At 41.9% G+C, this 17,496-nt stretch overlaps 1 long non-coding RNA gene across 8 annotated transcripts in view; it reads left to right on the forward strand.

Moving 5' to 3' along the window:
* The window catches only part of LOC140909618 (uncharacterized), a 754,751-nt gene that overhangs the window by 404,253 nt on the left and 333,002 nt on the right, over nucleotides 1-17,496 (forward strand). The gene's annotated exons all lie outside the window — the stretch shown is intronic.

The raw sequence follows: 17,496 nt of genomic DNA on the forward strand, positions 1-17,496 counted from the left end.
TATATATCTTACAGGGTAATTAGATTAAAAAAACATAGAGAACCCCTCTAGGCAAAACCTTAAGTTACAAAAAAGATACACAGACAGAAATAGTTATTCTATTCAGCACAATTCTTTTCTCAGCCATTTAAAGAAATCATAATCTAACACATACCTAGCTAGATTACTTACTAAAAGTTCTAAGGCTCCATTCCTGTTCTGTCCCTGGCCAAGACGACTACAGACAGACACACAAACCCTTTGTTTCTCTCCCTCCTCCCAGCTTTTGAAAGTATCTTGTCTCCTCATTGGTCATTTTGGTCAGGTGCCAGCGAGGTTACCTTTAGCTTCTTAACCCTTTACAGGTGAGAGGAGCTTTCCCCTGGCCAGGAGGGATTTCAAAGGGGTTTACCCTTCCCTTTATATTTATGACAGGGGCAAAGGTTTATTCTCATTCTGCTGTGTCTCGCTGCAGTCTTCATTACAATTGCTCATAAAGGTGCTTCTGGCTCTGACGGCCTGACAGAAGTAGATGGAATTACATTCCTGCCGTTCATTGTAGATAGATCCCAGACCTGCCCATCCTCTCCAAAACTCCCTAACCTTTGTGAGATTCAGTTTGAGATCTTCTATTCCACCTCTTATACATACAAATGTAACTACAGAGTGAGCCTGGGAGACAGAATGGACTACAGTGACATAGTATGTTGATGAGGTGAGGTTGTAAGCTTTCTTTGCTATTGAACAAGTCAACAGCAAGTCCCAGTGCTGGAAAAATAAAGTATGGGTGAGATTAAATCAGAGAAGACAAAGTTTGAAGACAATGATGACATGAACAGGGAAACACTTAGAGAGCTTCCCTCTAGCATCAACCTCAGCTGAGAGTATCTAACCACTAGTTTTCAAGAGAGGGTGGAGACCCAGGGTCATACTGGACTCCCTGGAGCTCCTGGACACCCGGATTACAATAGTGGCAAAGAATCCTTTGTCATCTGAGATTTACCAGGAAACTGGGCCCCTTCCTCTCAATACTACTGTGATCCATGCTTTTGTCAACCCCATGTGAGTCTACTGCATCTCACTGTACCTGGGGTTGATAGTAACCATTGCTAGAAAAAATCAGTTCTTACAGCATTTGATAAACCACTTCCTAAGCAATGAAGACCAATGTGATCTTATAAAGTTGTTGCTGCATGCAACACAGTGGTACTTGCCTACATTGTAGTCTTCCTCTTAATGTACTGGGATCAAGGTCCATGAGCAATCACTTACTTATCTAATCTGAGTGACTCGTTGGTACTTTATAAATACCAGTCACCACAATATCTAAACATAGCATCTTATCTATGCATCACTCACCATAGCTAAGCTGCACAAGTACAAGACAGTCCCAGGGTAAGATTTTGGTCTCTTTTAGAGAAAATATTCTGACTAAGGATCTTCTTGGCAGAGCCCTAGTTAGACCATGGTGCAGTCTAGGAGAGGAAATATGCCAATGGGATTTGCAAATTTCCTTGTTTGCATGAACTTCCTCCTCCTTCAGCAAGATAACCATATTTTCATAGTCAAAACAGGACATACTTGTGGACATGTTTGTTAGGTATGCAAAGTGGTCATACAAAAGTACAATTATTTTTAAAACATGTGCTTATGTCACTACTGCCAGCTTCTGACTCATCAAGCCGGGTTCTTGGAGTGGAGGATTTTACCTAGTTAGTCAGTGTCATAATTAGTTTATCATAAAATGCAGGACAAATGTCATTTAGCATTCTCTTTGAGGAACAGAACAGCTCTGATAGTATCTCCGTTTGGCTTTTCTCTCCACTCTACATGTTGTTCATTCCACTGAATGGTCCACTGGACTGTTTGTTCCTGGTAAACACAGAGCAAATTCTGGAACAAATGGTTTGTAGTTATTTTTTTATTTTAATTGATTAAATGAAAAACTAGGACACCCAAGACATCCCGAAAGAAGTTCCTGGGACAGTGGGTCATTGTACGAACAACCAGGACTTTGTTATGGTAAAGCCGGGACACAGTCACTTTACCCTTCAGGTTCACAAAATCTAATAAATCTTGCATCCATTATGGATAGGTTCAAGGTTCAATAGTAGAGCTGATTGGAGAATTTCATGGAAATTAAAATTGACTGATATTATTCATTATGTTTTGCTCTGATAAGTAGGAATCACATTGTGCAGAAACAAAGTGCAGTTACTTCTGGGGAGAGACCAGCAACTGTTTCACACTGCACAGTGTGTCTGATTCTACTTAGCATTACACCAATAGGTATAATTTTAGAGAATGCCGGGGCAAATCTGTCCCCAGCTTTAAGCTTAGGGGACATCACTATGTTTTTCTCTTTTCCCCCAATCTCTCAATCCACACTTGAAAGGGGGGAAGTGGAGGCCCATCACAGGCAGCTGCTTAGTGGAGCATGGCACTCTCCGCACATCCCTCTGCTGATTAGCTATGGAGCTGCTCAGCTGGACAGGAGAAGGCAGCAGTTGCAGATGAACATTCCTGTCACCAGGGTCGACAGGAGGCAGCTCTCTGGGGCCACAGTGTTACCAGATTTGCCTGTTACTTTGGGGTACGCTCATTTATTATGGTTACTGTCAAGGTTCCTTCCCCACTCTGAACTCTAGGGTACAGATGTGGGGACCTGCATGAAAACCTCCTAAACTTACTTTTACCAGCTTAGGTTAAAACTTCCCCAAGGTACAAACTATTTTACCCTTTGCCCTTGGACTTCCACTGCCACCACCAAATGTTTATCTGGGTTGATTTATTAGGAAAGCATTGTTTGGAAATGTCTTTCCCCCCAAAATCCTCCCAACCCTTGCACCCCACTTCCTGGGGAAGGTTTGGTAAAAATCCTCACCAATTTGCATAGGTGACCACAGACCCAACCCTTGGATCTTAAGAACAATGAAAAAGCATTCAGTTTCTGAAAAGAAGGATTTTAATAGAAGTAAAAAGTCAAAAAATCTGTAAAATCAGGATGGTAAATACCTTACAGTGTAATTAGATTCAAAACATAGAGAATCCCTCTAAATAAAACCTTAAGTTACAAAAAGACACACAGACAGGAATATCCATTCTATTCAGCACAGCTTAATTTCTCAGCCATTTAAAGAAATCATAATCTAACACATATCTAGCTAGATTACTTACTAAGTTCTAAGACTCCATTCCTGTTCTAACCCCAGCAAAAGCATCACACATACAGACACAGAGCCTTTGTTTTTCTCCCTCCTCCCAGCTTTTGAAAGTATCTTGTCTCCTTACTGGTCATTTTGGTCAGGTGCCAGCGAGGTTATCCTAGCTTCTTAACCCTTTACAGGTGAAAGGATTTTTCCTGTGGCCAGGAGGGATTTTAAAGGTGTTTACCCTTCCCTTTATATTTATGATAGTTACTCTTATGGGACGGTACTGTAATTCTGTCAATATACTGCTTGTGTCACTTGTGTTCTCATACAGAGCTCTACTTCTCCCTGCTGCAAGTTCCCTCCCAGTGGAGCTGTCCTGCAGGACCTAGGTCCCCCAGGGCTGGGTTCTTCCAGCAGCAGAATCAGATGAGCACGCACACACACACACACACTAACAGAGCATGACTGGGAGGACTGGGTTAATCAGCACTCCCAAGCTGACCCCTTATATGTTCCTGGACTCAGCAGGCTGAGTCAAACAGCACCTCCCAGCTGTCACCCTCAGATGCCATGGACACCGCACCAGACTAGAGTATGCCTGAGCAGGCTGGGTCAAGCAGCATTTCAAAGCTTCCATCCTCATATGCCCTCAGCCCATCCCTATCCCCACTTTCACATTACAATTGTTCTGGTAATAACCCACTTGATGAGCAAACCCCGGAGGATTTTTGGGCGCTGCAGGGATCGTTAGCTTAGGTAGGAGGAGCATTGCTGCAGAGCGAATGGGGAAGCCAAAAACAGCCATGCGGGGGAGGGAGGGAGAGAGAGAGAGAAGCAACCAGCTTAACTGTAAAAAGAAAAGGAGGACTTGTGGCACCTTAGAGACTAACAAATTTATTTGAGCATAAGCTTTCATGAGCTACAGCTCACTTCATCAGATGCATTCAGTGGAAAATACAGTGGGGACGTTATTTATTGCCAGGTAATAATCATACAAGGGGAGCCAAACAAACAAAACAGTTATAATATTAAATCTAACCTAAATTTGATTATAAAAGTCAGGTTTAGAAAACTATAACTGATCACACAAGTCAGGGTCAGAAGGCTATACCTAGAGAGAGAGCGAGAGAGAGCTGGGTTCTCACCACTCCATGAAGCTTGAATTGATCAGGGTTCCCAGGTGGTGGTGGTAGCTGAGGGTCTGGAATGCTGGAGACAGGCAGAGCCCCCGCACGATCAGTCAGGAGAAGATGGAGCCCCAATAGAACTGATGCAGACTTTGGATCCATGCATCAGAGCACTTACTTGAGCATGGGTAGGGGTTTTTGTAGGGAAAGAACAATGGTTCAAGGGAGAAACACTAGATTTGTTTATGGGTAAACTAATGGCTCAAGGGAGTATATGGAAGTTGTTTTGTTCAAGCTAGACAATAGGAACCTATCATTCCTGGCTACGGGTGGTGTCCCTTTGAGGGAGCTCACAATGCAATTAGGTATTCAGTATTTTGGATCCCAATAAAGGATTTATGACTAGAATTGGTCTGATAACTACTGAGCTAGTGTGTGCAGGTGTGGGTTCATTAACATCTGGAGCAGAGATTCCCCATCATGCAGTGCTTTCCTGCTTTTCTGGTCCCAGAGTTCAGTGCGGTTTTTGCCTTGGAATCTCTGTTCTCCATTCTGTATGCTAACAGAGATGTTTCCCTGCCCCACCTTTGATGCAAATAAGGCTAGGGGAGTTTCCTTAATCCTGTCACCCTTGTCCAGGGGGGTTTAGGTGTGTCTTCCACTGCCTTTTCTTTGCTTTTTGTAAGTCTTCCTTCTGATCAGCTTTGGTTCAAACAGAGACTGGGGTGGAGGGTAAGGTCTTTCATGAGTCAGACAGGTTGGGTACTGTGCACTGGTTCCCCAAGAACACAGAGCTGATAGATAACAACAGCTCCTATTCTGCCTCCTCCACCCCAGTTTGGAGAACAGGCTGCAGGCTGAGCTAACTCCAGAGGAGAGACTGTGACTTGGCTTCCAGTCCACCAGCTGCTCAAGTGCCTCCTTCCTCCCAAATGAAAGAGGTTTAGATACGAAGAAGGGAAACACAATATGAGGGGTATGTGTCTGAGAAGGTCAAGGCTCAGGGTATTTGGGGAGGGGAATCTCTGGGTTGGGGTGCCATCCAGTGAGGAGATCTTGCAGGGGAAGACAGCACAGAGGACAGGACAGGATAGACAGAAGACACACAGGCTCAATGATGGCTCTTGGGTATGTGGGTGGGGTTGACACAGGGAGAGGATGAGGTATTTTTTGGCAGGAAGGAGGATATTTTGGTGGAGGGGCTTGGTGAGGGAGAAGAAAGTGAAATTTGGAAGGAGGGGAGAGGGAGGGAACGTTTCGGGAGAGGAGTTTTTAAAGCCTTATTGGAGGCTTATTGGAGGTAAGGGTACGAGAGGGAAGGGAGGAACTTATATTACTGGGAGCCTCAGGAGGAGGCAGGGGCAGCTTGCAGCACTATGAGAGGCTGTGACTAGGGTGACCAGATACAAAGTGTGCAATATCGGCACGGGGGTGGGGGATAATAGGAGCCTATATAAGAAAAAGTCCCGAATATTGGGACTGTCCCTATAAAATTGGGACATTTGGTCACCCTAGCTGTGACCCCAAAACTTTGCTGGTAAAATTTCTCCACTGCCTGCACCTTTGGCTAGCCATTTGTAGTAATGCACAATGGATGGAAAATGCTGCTGCTCTTCACTGACAAGGCAAGGAGCAGGGAAATGCAGAATCAGGCCCAGTAACTGTTTCCATCTGAAATTAGAGGATGAATTAAGATAGGTAATATATAGTTACCAGAGCTATAATTAGGCCAGAACACTGGGATTAGCATCCCTGCTCTAATGCAAAGACCTGGACAATAGGATTTTTAATGACAACAAATGGTCAGGACCTTAGTTTTAAATCTTGTTTAAAATGTGAGCAAATATTATAGCTATGGTAAAATGTTTGCCCCAGGACCAACAGAAGGGCATTGTTTTATGGGTGGTCAAACATTAAGACATAGGGACACCAAGCCATAATTTCTTACAGAACTTCCATTAGATCAGATCTGAGCCAAGACAGTAAAGACAGCTGTCCGAGCTTCATATTTGGAACACTCTATTTGCGCTTCTTTCCTTTTTCAATTGTAAATTAATCAGTGGAATTAAATTAAACTGTTCTGTGTACAGTCTAATCCTCATAGTATAGTCTCTTCCTAACTGTTTCACACAGGCTACAGCACCTGACTACAACGGGGCAATAGAAATTGCTAGGTTTACAGAAGTATTTAGGCATCCACCTCCCACATCCACCTCCCACCTCTAACAAGATAAGGCCCTTTTGAAAGCCCTACTAGACACCCATTTGTATCATTTGTCACCAAAATACCTTTAGATATCTGGCACTATGTGCCTATTCAGCTTTGAATGATTGTAAAATATTATTCACAAATTTTTTTTAATTTTTTTTAGACAATTTTTGTAATTGGTTTGGATACTGACAATCTAAAACACTTTTTATTAAAGTGAATTGGTACCCACAGGACGACTAGGTTGTTTTGTTTAAGTGTACGTATGATGAAAGCAGTTTTAGTCTTTCAAAAGTCCATGTTCTGGATGCTGAAAATAGACTCCTTGCCAAATGGGAATTGAAACGCATATACGTATTACACTATTTACCTTAGAAATTAATTTCAGCCAGAAGCAGATAGGATTATTTAATATTTATCTTTAGCTGCAGGAAGATGAATCTATTATTTTATATGTTTATTTTATATGCATTTTTTCATGTACATTTTCCTGTAGGAGGTGCAGACGTACTCTTGTCCATACTGTGTCAAGGTTAAAGATTCTGAAATTGGTAAATTCCTGTAGTTATTACCTACCAATGATCATCACAAGAGAACCATTCAATTCTCTTCTGGCGTGTGTGTGTGTGTGAGAGAGAGAGACAGAGAGAGAGAGAGAGAAAGAAAGAAATTCCCACTGCTACTGGTCTCAGTGTGCTTAAGATTGGGAAGTTAAAATATTTACATCCCTTAAATTAAGCAAAGAAAATTGGACTATGTTGTATATCAAAGTGACTGATTTAGTGCCAGTAAGAGTGAACTAGAGTGTATAAAGCTATCATACTACAAAGCATCATGTAGATGGGAACTGTTAAATATCAATGGAGCATTACTCTGCATTGTCAGCAAACTTTAGTGTGACCACAGTGAGGGAGATGCTAAAATGTCATTTCATGGACCACATTATATGCTGCTTATGATGAATATTCTGGCCATGGTTTATTACATTTTTGATAAATTGTAACTTCTTGGACAAAAATTTTGTTAGCTTATCTCTAACATTATTTAATGATCTTTAAAAGACTGAATCTGCCCCAAAGATGTAATCATCATTCAGCAGCAGTCTGTAACCATGTGGTACTAATTTAAATTACTGTAGCAATGGACAAATCTCTTTCCAGAAATTAATAAATGCAATTTATAAGGAATGTTAAGTAACAACTAACAATTTAATGCTTTGCGAGTTTCAGCCAAACTGATTAAACAATTAAAGCAGATTTCTAGGGTTAGGAAAGAGGCTTCACCATAGAAAGAAAGCAACAATTTGTGAATTGCATGCATTCTTTCAGACATTCAGCATGATTAAACTCCAAAACTATGTAAAATAACCCTAAATATTTTAACCAACAAAAGGAGTTTCAGAGTAAACTCCAGCCTTGCACTGCCCATTTTGACAAAGGATTGCAGAGATCTTTGAATGGTGGGTCATTTCATTTGCGGCGTAATACAATACCTAGACACAATAAAGTCGGCTGTAAGTAGAACTACTGCCAAAAAGTTGCCCCAAATATATGTTTAGGTATTTGAATAAACTTGCTTTGATTTTGTGCCCTTTTGTGTTCACTATCTGTGAATATTCCAGCAAATGGGGTTTCTGGAGGAATCTGAGAAACAGAAAATATTAAGCAAATGTTGGAGAATACTTGTTAGAAGTTAATTTTAAATTGTAAACACGAGAATTTGCAACAGAAACCTGATTCAGAGTGATGCATATCTAGCAAACAGAAATGTACCATGTAACATATATGTTCAATCAGAACTAACTTACACAGCTCCAAAAAGACAACATCAGAAAGGAAGGAAGTGGGGCTGTGTGTGGCCAGGGAGGGATCTGAATTTTTTGGGAGTTAGTTTGTTATAGTCCAAGAGTCATATGATCCTAGATGAGTGCTCTGACCACCAGGCTTATTGGATATTCAGGGGTGTGGCTGGTGGGGAGGAAGCGTCTTTCTCTGGTTTTCCATATAAAAAACTTCAAAAGGATTCATTTTCATCCTGACCCAGAATGGGAACATTTTCAAAATCTCAAAAATGGTCATGGGTCCCAAAAACCATTTCCCATTCAGTTCTAGTAATAAGTAGCATTGGCTACAGCTTTGAAGTATAGTGTTTATCTCTGAGATTTTGTAGGTCCGTCATCTAGGAAGTTGCAGAAAACTATATTCTGTTGTGGATATCTTGATTTTCTACTGGAATTCATTGAAAGGGAATTTTGCTTTTTTTAGATGTCACCACTATAACCAAAAAGTTGTCTCCTGGCACTATTGTATTTCCAAGGTCGAATAGAATACTCTTTCCTGTCAGAATAGGTCTGCTCAGTGGCAAGGTTACAAATATGAATAATTTTTCCACTTTGTCTTGTGTGTTTCTGGTGACTCAGTTAGAAAACTTGTTAATTGAGCTATAAAGGTAGCTACAGCCTTTGCCTTTCAGTAAGGCAGTGTGTTAATTTGGGTTTGTGATGTTGGCAGGGGAAGGGTACAAGCTGCCAATGTTATGTTAGGATTAGTAATATGCAGTACATTTTAACATGCTCAACTTTTCTGTCATGCTTTCTATGTCTGTTTATTATTTTTTCAAATTGAGAGAGCGGAAGGTTTCACTAGAAGGTTTCTTCTGTTAGGCTGTTTATCACCAGATGTGTTTTTCACTCCTGCAATCTCCACATGTGTGGGGAGTTAGAAAGATAAATGAAGAAAATCATGCACACAGGATCACAGGGTTCAACATCAGAAATCTTCAACATGACTCACATAACCATACCTAGCAGTGGGAATTTTGTTATCCTCTTTAAAAAAAAAATGAAACTAACCAATATTCAGGGCTCTCTATTAATGCTTTGAAATATAAACCCCTTTCACAATTTACACACTCAATTTTATTTGTGTGTGTATATATATATATAATACTATTTTTGCATTGAATAGAACTATATATTGAGCTAGACTTCTTATGGTATTTTGCTGAAAGCTTTTGAATTTCACTGAAAATGTAGATATTCTGCCAAAGCTTTTCAAATTTATAACAGTATACACCAGTGGTGGGCAACCTGCAGCCCATCAGGATAATCTGATTGCAGGCTACGAGACATTTTGCTGACGTTGACCGTCTGCAGTGATGTCCCTACCCACCCCCCTATCCCCCCCGGCAGCTCCCAGTGGTCGTGGTTTGCCGTTCCCAGCCAATGGGAGTAGAGGAGCACCCACCTGCAAAAACAAAAGTCAGCTCCGGTGCCACTGACTCTGAATTATGATGATAGGGCAGTAGAAACAGGAGGTGTACTACATTATGGGCAGCAGAAGTTTCTGGAGATGTTGAGATGTTGGGAAGCTGTCAGTAAGTACCAGAGTGGGAAAGGAGAGGAAGATACTGCTACTTGTACTCTAAATTTGGCTGATTTATGTATGTGATTTCACAATCACTTAGTTATTTTGAGCTTGCAAGTACCTTCCTATTACTTCATAGCTGTCAATGATCAATAGATGAAAAGAAAATGTGGAGGAACCTCACTATTCAGTGGTGTCAATCTGGAGAAACATAAAGAGACGCTGAAAGCGAATTGTGCGATTTTGAGCATACTTTTTGATGAACAGAGGCAGTCTTCCCAAATAGTATTACAAAAAATCCTCACCAAAAGCAACAAAGGAACAAAACATGAAGCATAGGTCCTCAGTGGAAACAGAAGTAATTTCCATTAAAATCCTTCTCCGAAGCTAGGGCCCCTGTGTTTTGATAGCCTTTCTCTTGCACCTCTATCAATACCTTTTATTGAAGTAAACAACATTCATCATTGTTTTGTAAGGGAATTTGTCCATTTGGAAATAACCAGGCAGAAATGATATCAGTTCTCTTCCAATGTCCTAATAAAATGTGGATAATAATATTAGCTTGTTCCTTTACAAGTAGAAGGCCAAAAAGACTCAACAGAGTTTAACACAGAGGGAGAAAGTAAGCCAAAGGAAGTGGTGAATAGGGTGCTTTGGGGAGGGCACTGAGCAAAGGATTCCACATTGTGAAGCTATTTAATATCCACTAGTTTGAAAAAAGTCTATGGAGCCAGGAGTTGGTGGGGTTCAAACGTTATATACTAAGGGCTTGTCTACACTGGCACTTTACAGCGCTGCAACTTTCTCGCTCAGGGGTGTGAAAAAAACACCCCCCTGAGCACAGCAAGCTTCAGCACTGTAAAGTGCAGTGTAGACAGTGCCCCAGCCCCTCGTGGAGGTGGTTTTTTAGAGAGCTGGGAGAGCTAACTTGCACAGATTATAAGGATTAATAAAACACAGACAATGCATATGTTCTATTTACTTCTAATGGCCCAAATTCATCTGTCTGTCTACCAACCTGTCTAGGTTTTTATACTTTCCCCCTCACTATTGTGTCTGAGCATTCTTTCCCTCATTGACACCCATACAATTTCAGTGGAGGTGGATAAAGTTAACTGATAGCAAAATTTGGCCCCAAAATTGGAGACTGATATATATTAAAGAACATATGTCAAAGATAGGATTTCATTTATTAAAATATATTTCACTGTGAAATAATTTTCTTATGTTTCCTCTCTATAGGGGAGTCTCAAACCCTCTTTCTCCAGCACTTGGATAGTTATAGCCATACATTGCCTTCTGAGTTTGATTTTCTTCTATTTGTCTTTGTGTTTTTTTCATTCTGTACATAGAAATTGGAGAGTTGGGATGAAGCAGTTAAGAGACTTCCTGATAGCTACTGCCAGATAAGACAGCCATGGTTGTAACGGTTAGGAGAACAGTCTGCCAAGAGACTTAAAATTGTGTTTTCACTTCCCCTCAATATAGAAACTGATCAGATTGTGGCTAGGCACAGTTACAAACTGAATTTTCTAGACTGGGTCCCTGAAATTAGAATAAGGACACAGATACATGCATATTGATTGTGTGTGTGCGTGTGTTTGTGAGTCTCCGTGGGTAGCAGAGCTTTTAAAGTGCCAAGTCAGACCCTGTAGCCAAAAAGTACCATGATACAATTTTCGAAGTTGAGACCTTTACAGTATTGATGTGTCACTAGAGAAAATGTAGTAACATAATTGCACCTGTTTCAAGATGGTGCTGAAGCAACACCTGTGTGCATGTGAGTTCTCTGGTGACTAACAAGTCTCTCTCTCTAGTTTCTGCTCAATTTGGTGCTCAAATCAGCTTGCATTCTCAAGCAGCTTGTAGATCAACATCTGCATTTCACCTGGTATGAAACTTTGCCACAAAGCGGTATTGAATCTATATTTTGAAAGACCTTTAGTTTTTCAGGCTGTCTCAGAATCCTGCATCAGAGCTGCAGTTTTGGGATCCACTGTAAAACATGCTGGACTTTGGAAACAAAGGCTGGTTTGGGTTAAAATGTAATAAGCCCCAGGTCAAATGTCAGGGCATACTCTACCCGGCACTCAGTCCCCTTCCAGAGTATTTATTTACACCCCATTTCCTTTTCTTTCCAGTTTAGGTTCTACCTCACCTAACCTCCTTTTCTACATCATGAACTGTGATAGCTAGCCCTGATAGCTTGATCCACCCCATTTCCCCAATTGTCAAACTTCTCATTCCTAACAAAAAAAATCCTGGGGGAATTCTGCACCAAAAAATTAAAAATTCTGTGAACAATATTTTAAAATACTGCAAAATTCTGCATGTTTTATTTGTCAAAATAACACAATATAATCACACCAGTTTCAATTAATTTTGGTAATTTATTTCAAAATACCTGTCAGCAAGTATGTCTGTAATAATACAGACAACAAAAAAAGATTCAGCATATGTTTTTTGACAAATAGATTCCTTACTAGGCATATTAATACAGAACTTGAGTAATAATTCATTTTAACTACAATACAGAAAAAAGTCACAGTAACTATTCAGCCGTTCCTAACACATGGAAGTTAACTTACAAATAGTTGGTAACCAACACCCTGCATTTCAGTTACAATCCTGGATTTTCATTTAAATTACATTGTAGAAGACCAAACAGCAAAATAAAAATAAAGTAGAATGCCATTTTAATTACTGTCAAACAAAACTGTAGTTAAAATTCTCAGTTCTTTGCCCTAGGGACTTTCAGCTGCTCCTCCCACACTCACTGCCTCCTCCCTTGGGGCACAGCCATATGCCCTCCCCTCTCCCTTCCCCTGGAGATTGACGCTCCTCCTCCTGGCTCCAACAACCCTCTTGCTCCTGGGGGGCCTGTGGTCCCTCTACTCCCCCCCACCACTGGCGACCCTCTGCTCCCCCCTCCCACCCTGACTGACCCCTTCCTTGCCTGCCCCACTTCCAGAGGCCCTAGTGCAGCAGTGGAAACTGGCCATAGGAGCTGCAGCCAGAGAATCCTGGAGGAGGGGACCTGGCTGCATGGTGCTACAGGTAAGAGTACCCCTGCCTGGGGTATGAAACTTGGAGGGGGCTGGTGCCACCCTGCCCACCCTAAATGCCATCCCCAGCTAAGGCTCCCCATGGCTGCCCCGCAGCTGCTTGTGTCATAGAATCATAGAAGATAAGGGTTGGAAGAGACTTCAGGAGGTCATCTAGTCCAACCCCCTTCTCAAGGCAGGACCAACACCAACTAAATCATCCCAGCCAGGGCTTTGCCAAGCCAGGCCCTAAAAACCTCTAAGGATGGAGATTCCACCACCTCCCTAGGTAACCCATTCCAGTGCTTCACCACCCTCCTAGTGAAATAGTGTTTCCTAATATCCAGCCTAGACCATCCCCACTGCAATTTGAGAACATTGCTCCTTGTTCTGTCACCTGTCACCACTGAGAACAGCCGAGCTCCATCCTCTACGGAACCCTCCTTCAGGTAGTTGAAAGCTGCTATCAGATCCCTCCCTCACTCTTCTCTTTTGCAGACTAAACATGCGCAGTTCCCTCAGCCTCTCCTCGTAAGTCGTGTGCCCCAGCCCCCTGATCATTTGCCCTCCGCTAGACTCTCTCCAATTTGTCCACATCCTTTCTGTAGTGGGGGCCCCAAAACTGGACTCAGTACTCCAGATGTGGCCTCACCAGTGTCAAATAGAGGGGAATAATCACTTCCCTTTCTCTGCTGGCAATGTTCCTACTAATGCAGCCCAATGTCCAACAAGGGCACACTGCTTATTCATATCCAGCTTCTCATCCACTGTAATCCCCAGGTCCTTTTCTGCACAAATGCTGCTTAGACAGTCGGTCCACAGCCTGTAGCGGTGCATGGGATTCTTCCGTCCTAAGTGCAGGACTCTGCACTTGTCCTTGTTGAACCTCATCAGATTTCTTTTGGCCCAATCCTCCAATTTGTCTAGGTCACTCTGGACTCTATCCCTACCTTCCAGCGTATCTACCTCTCCCCCCAGTTTAATGTCATCTGTGAACTTGCTGAGGGTGCAATTTATCCCATCATCCAGATCATTAATAAAGATGTTGAACAAAACCGGCCCCAAGACCGACCCCTGGAGTACTCCGCTTGATATTGGCTGCCAGCTAGTCATTGAACTGTTGATCGCTACCCCTTGAGCCCGACAATCTAGCCAGCTTTCTATCCACCATGTAATCCATTCATCCAATCCATACGTTTTTAACTTGCTGGCAAGAATACTGTTGGAGACTGTATCACAGGCTTTGCTCAAGTCAATATATATCACATCCACCGCTTTCTCCATACCTCAAAGCCAGTTATCTCATCATTTTGAAGGCAATCAGGTTGGTCAGGCAAGACTTTCCCATGGTGAATCCACGTTGACTGTTCCTGATCACCTTCATCTCCTCCAAGTGCTTCAAAATGGTTTCCTTGAGGACCTGCTCCCTGATTTTTCCAGGGACTGAGATAAGGCTGACCAGTCTGTAGTTCCCTGGGTTCTCCTTCCCTTTTTTAAAGATGGGCACTATATTTGCCTTTTTTCCAATCGTTGGCAAGGTGGACACAAAGACAGGCAAGGGGCATACACGTGGGCTGCCTCCCAGTGGGGACCGCAGGCCACTGGCTGCATGGAGGTGGGGCATTACCCTGCAGCCCCCCTCCTCTCAGGACACAGACTTGGAGGAGAGGCTGCACGCAACCCTGACACATGCCCCATCCCTGCCCCAGAAACATCCCTGGGCCCTGACCCTCTGTGCCAGGTGCACTGGGATAGTGAGCAAGAGGTACAGAGTCTCATGCATGCACAGCACCGCCACATGAGGCGGTGATTTGTGTCTACCCTGGCTGCTTCCAATACCTGAACCAATGCGCCCACTTTGGATCATTTCTGGGGAGGGGCACATACCCCTCTTGTGGCTTCCCTTTACTTCCCCATCAGAATCTATTATTCTGTAGGGAAACAAAAATATCTGCAGGAGAACATGAATTCTGCACATGCACAGTAGCGCAGAACTCCCCTCGGAGTAACACAAGTACCCCACAGCATCCTCCAACCTCCCCCATAACTGGTTGTCTCCCCTTCTCCTCTAATTCTCTCTTCCAATAGTCTCTCCCCCTGGTTCTTCAGATTTGTAATGTGGGAGTTTCTGATACCCTAGCAAAGTCCTGAGCACTCCCTTCCCTCTAAGCCACATGTGGGACTGTATTTAGTTGACTCTCTGGCCCTTTTTGAATCCCATTTCTCTTCCTTAGTTTATGATGTCAAGGTCTTTCCATTAATAAAACAATAAAATCCTGCTCCACAGGTCTCTTATTTTCTTTGAATCATGGTCTTTGCATTTGATGTATTTATTCATCTTTCTATTGCTTTTCTATGTCCATTGCCATGGTATCTAAATGCCTCACAAACTTTACAAAACCCCTCTGAAGTAAAGAAGCATTGTTATCCCTATTTTGCAGCTGAGGCATATGACTTGACTAAAGTCACATAGGAAGTTTGACACAGCTGAGATTAGAAACCAGATTTTCCAATTCCCAGACCATTTGCTTTGGTCCGTTATCTTCAACTCTTCTTCACCTCTGTTCTTACAGATCAGAAGACACTATCTGCATGAGATATTGATACCTACATGCTTTCCTAGAATGTTCTGAGACCAGATGTGAAATGTTTTGTGTTAAAACAATATTAATACAACTTATTTCTTTCAGATCTAACTAGTATATTAGAAAATATTGCAGTGTTAGAGACAGAGGAACATGAAGCGTCATGTTCTACTGAACCTTTTAGACCCTTTGGTCCAAATTCTGGTCTGTTACCTACATACCATTCTTTGAAGCTAATGTGTTTAAAGGAGAGCAAAATTTGCCCCTGTTGTTTTAATGGGCAAAATGTGACGCTTTTTTATTGTTAATATTTAAGCCACATCCCGCAGCTCCCATTGGCCAGGAACGGCAAACTGTGGCCACTGGGAACTGCGGGCGGCCATGCCTGCAGATGGTCAATGTAAACAAACTGTCTCATGGCCCGCCAGTGGATTGCCCTGATGGGCCACGTGTGGCCCATGGGCTGCAGGTTGCCCACTGCTGGTCTATACACTTCAATAGGTGGATGGGATATTCTAACTTGCTTTTTCTTGCTCCTTCCCACTGTTGATTTCTGCATTGGCCACTCATTGGTGACATCACTCTCTATCATTAAAGAATGGTTTTGCTGTTCCTTCTGCAGGCTTTGGCTGGTACCTTTGGCAGTGGTGGGCAGACTAATCCCAGATGAACCCCATTGTATCAGCATTTAAGGCAATCTGAAAGAATCAGTGGTGATAGCATTGATTAATGCCAAAGGCCCCATTATTCCTTTGTATTGTACATACTTTAAAGGACCAACATCTGTTGCAAGGATAAAAAGAAACAAAGAAGTTGTCAGAGCTCTGTGTATAGGCAGAGTGCAATACAGTACTACAGTACAAGCCTGCTTACAGTAATTCGGGCAAAGCAATCTTCCTTCACTATCCACTGTAATCGATTCTTCAGTGTGATAAAAGTAGGAGGGTTGCCAGAATCTGTTTGGGAGAAAGGTTGAGAAAGTACTGTTGTCTAAGATTTACCTAGTACAGTGTAACTGTTTCAGTAGAGACTTGAATGTCAGTGTGAAGTACTGCTTGAAGCATTGTAATTAAGAAAGCATGTATGGACTAAAAACTAATCAGTGCTATCCCTTTGTAAACTGGAGAAACAAAAATCTCTTTCCTTGTCAGCATGGGAAATTTCAACATTTGCATTTCTTTACAAATTGTCACTCTCTATACATATTGACTTTTGAACTGTGGGCCTTGAAAGCAGGAAAATGCCTTTATTTTGTCAGGTATGCATGAAATTAGTATATAAATACAGAGACTATATTTGTAACTTAACTGATCCATGGGATTATCAGATGCTATTTGAATGTTTAGAGCAGACTAGGTGGCAAAGGATTTTTCTTTCTGGTAATAGAATAGAAATGGAAATGCCTCATCAAAAGCTGGTGCATGGTCATTCCTCAAGATGTCACACAGTGAGCATGCTCCTGCAAAGTGTTGAGGATCTACCAGAAGATTCTCAAAGAAGCTAATAGGAGAGTGCTCGGTATAAAAAGGATCAGGCCTAGAGAGGGGAAAAAGAACTTTTGTTTTTCCCTTTATCTGTTTAATACTGTGAAATGTATATCACCTAATCTGAGGTCAGATCCCACTGTGTGAGATGATTCGTTGACTTCCACGGTTTTTTTTATATTTAGTTGAGAGACTTTATTCTCTTTAACTAAGATTGCTTGTTTTCCTTTCCTGAAAAATGTGGTTTTATTCATGATCATGGTGTAATAAATATATGTAAGGCCAAAGTTGATTTTCCTTATAGAGATGCCATGTATTTTCATGGGTAACTAAGTAAACTGACTAATAGCTAGAAAATTGGAACTGTATTCAAAATGTTGAGGTTTTTGATTTTTAAGCATTGCAGCCTGAATATGGAGAACTTAACCTAGGCTGAATAAAAGCAAAAACAGTGTTGTAAGCAGAGGATATTATTGTATAAAATTTACTGCAAGACGAGTGGTATGAATAGAAAATGTATACAGTGGCTTACTGCATGCTAGCAGGTCTTT

The sequence above is a fragment of the Lepidochelys kempii genome, chromosome 3 (assembly GCF_965140285.1).
Source record: "Lepidochelys kempii isolate rLepKem1 chromosome 3, rLepKem1.hap1, whole genome shotgun sequence".
Lineage (NCBI taxonomy): Eukaryota > Metazoa > Chordata > Testudines > Cheloniidae > Lepidochelys > Lepidochelys kempii.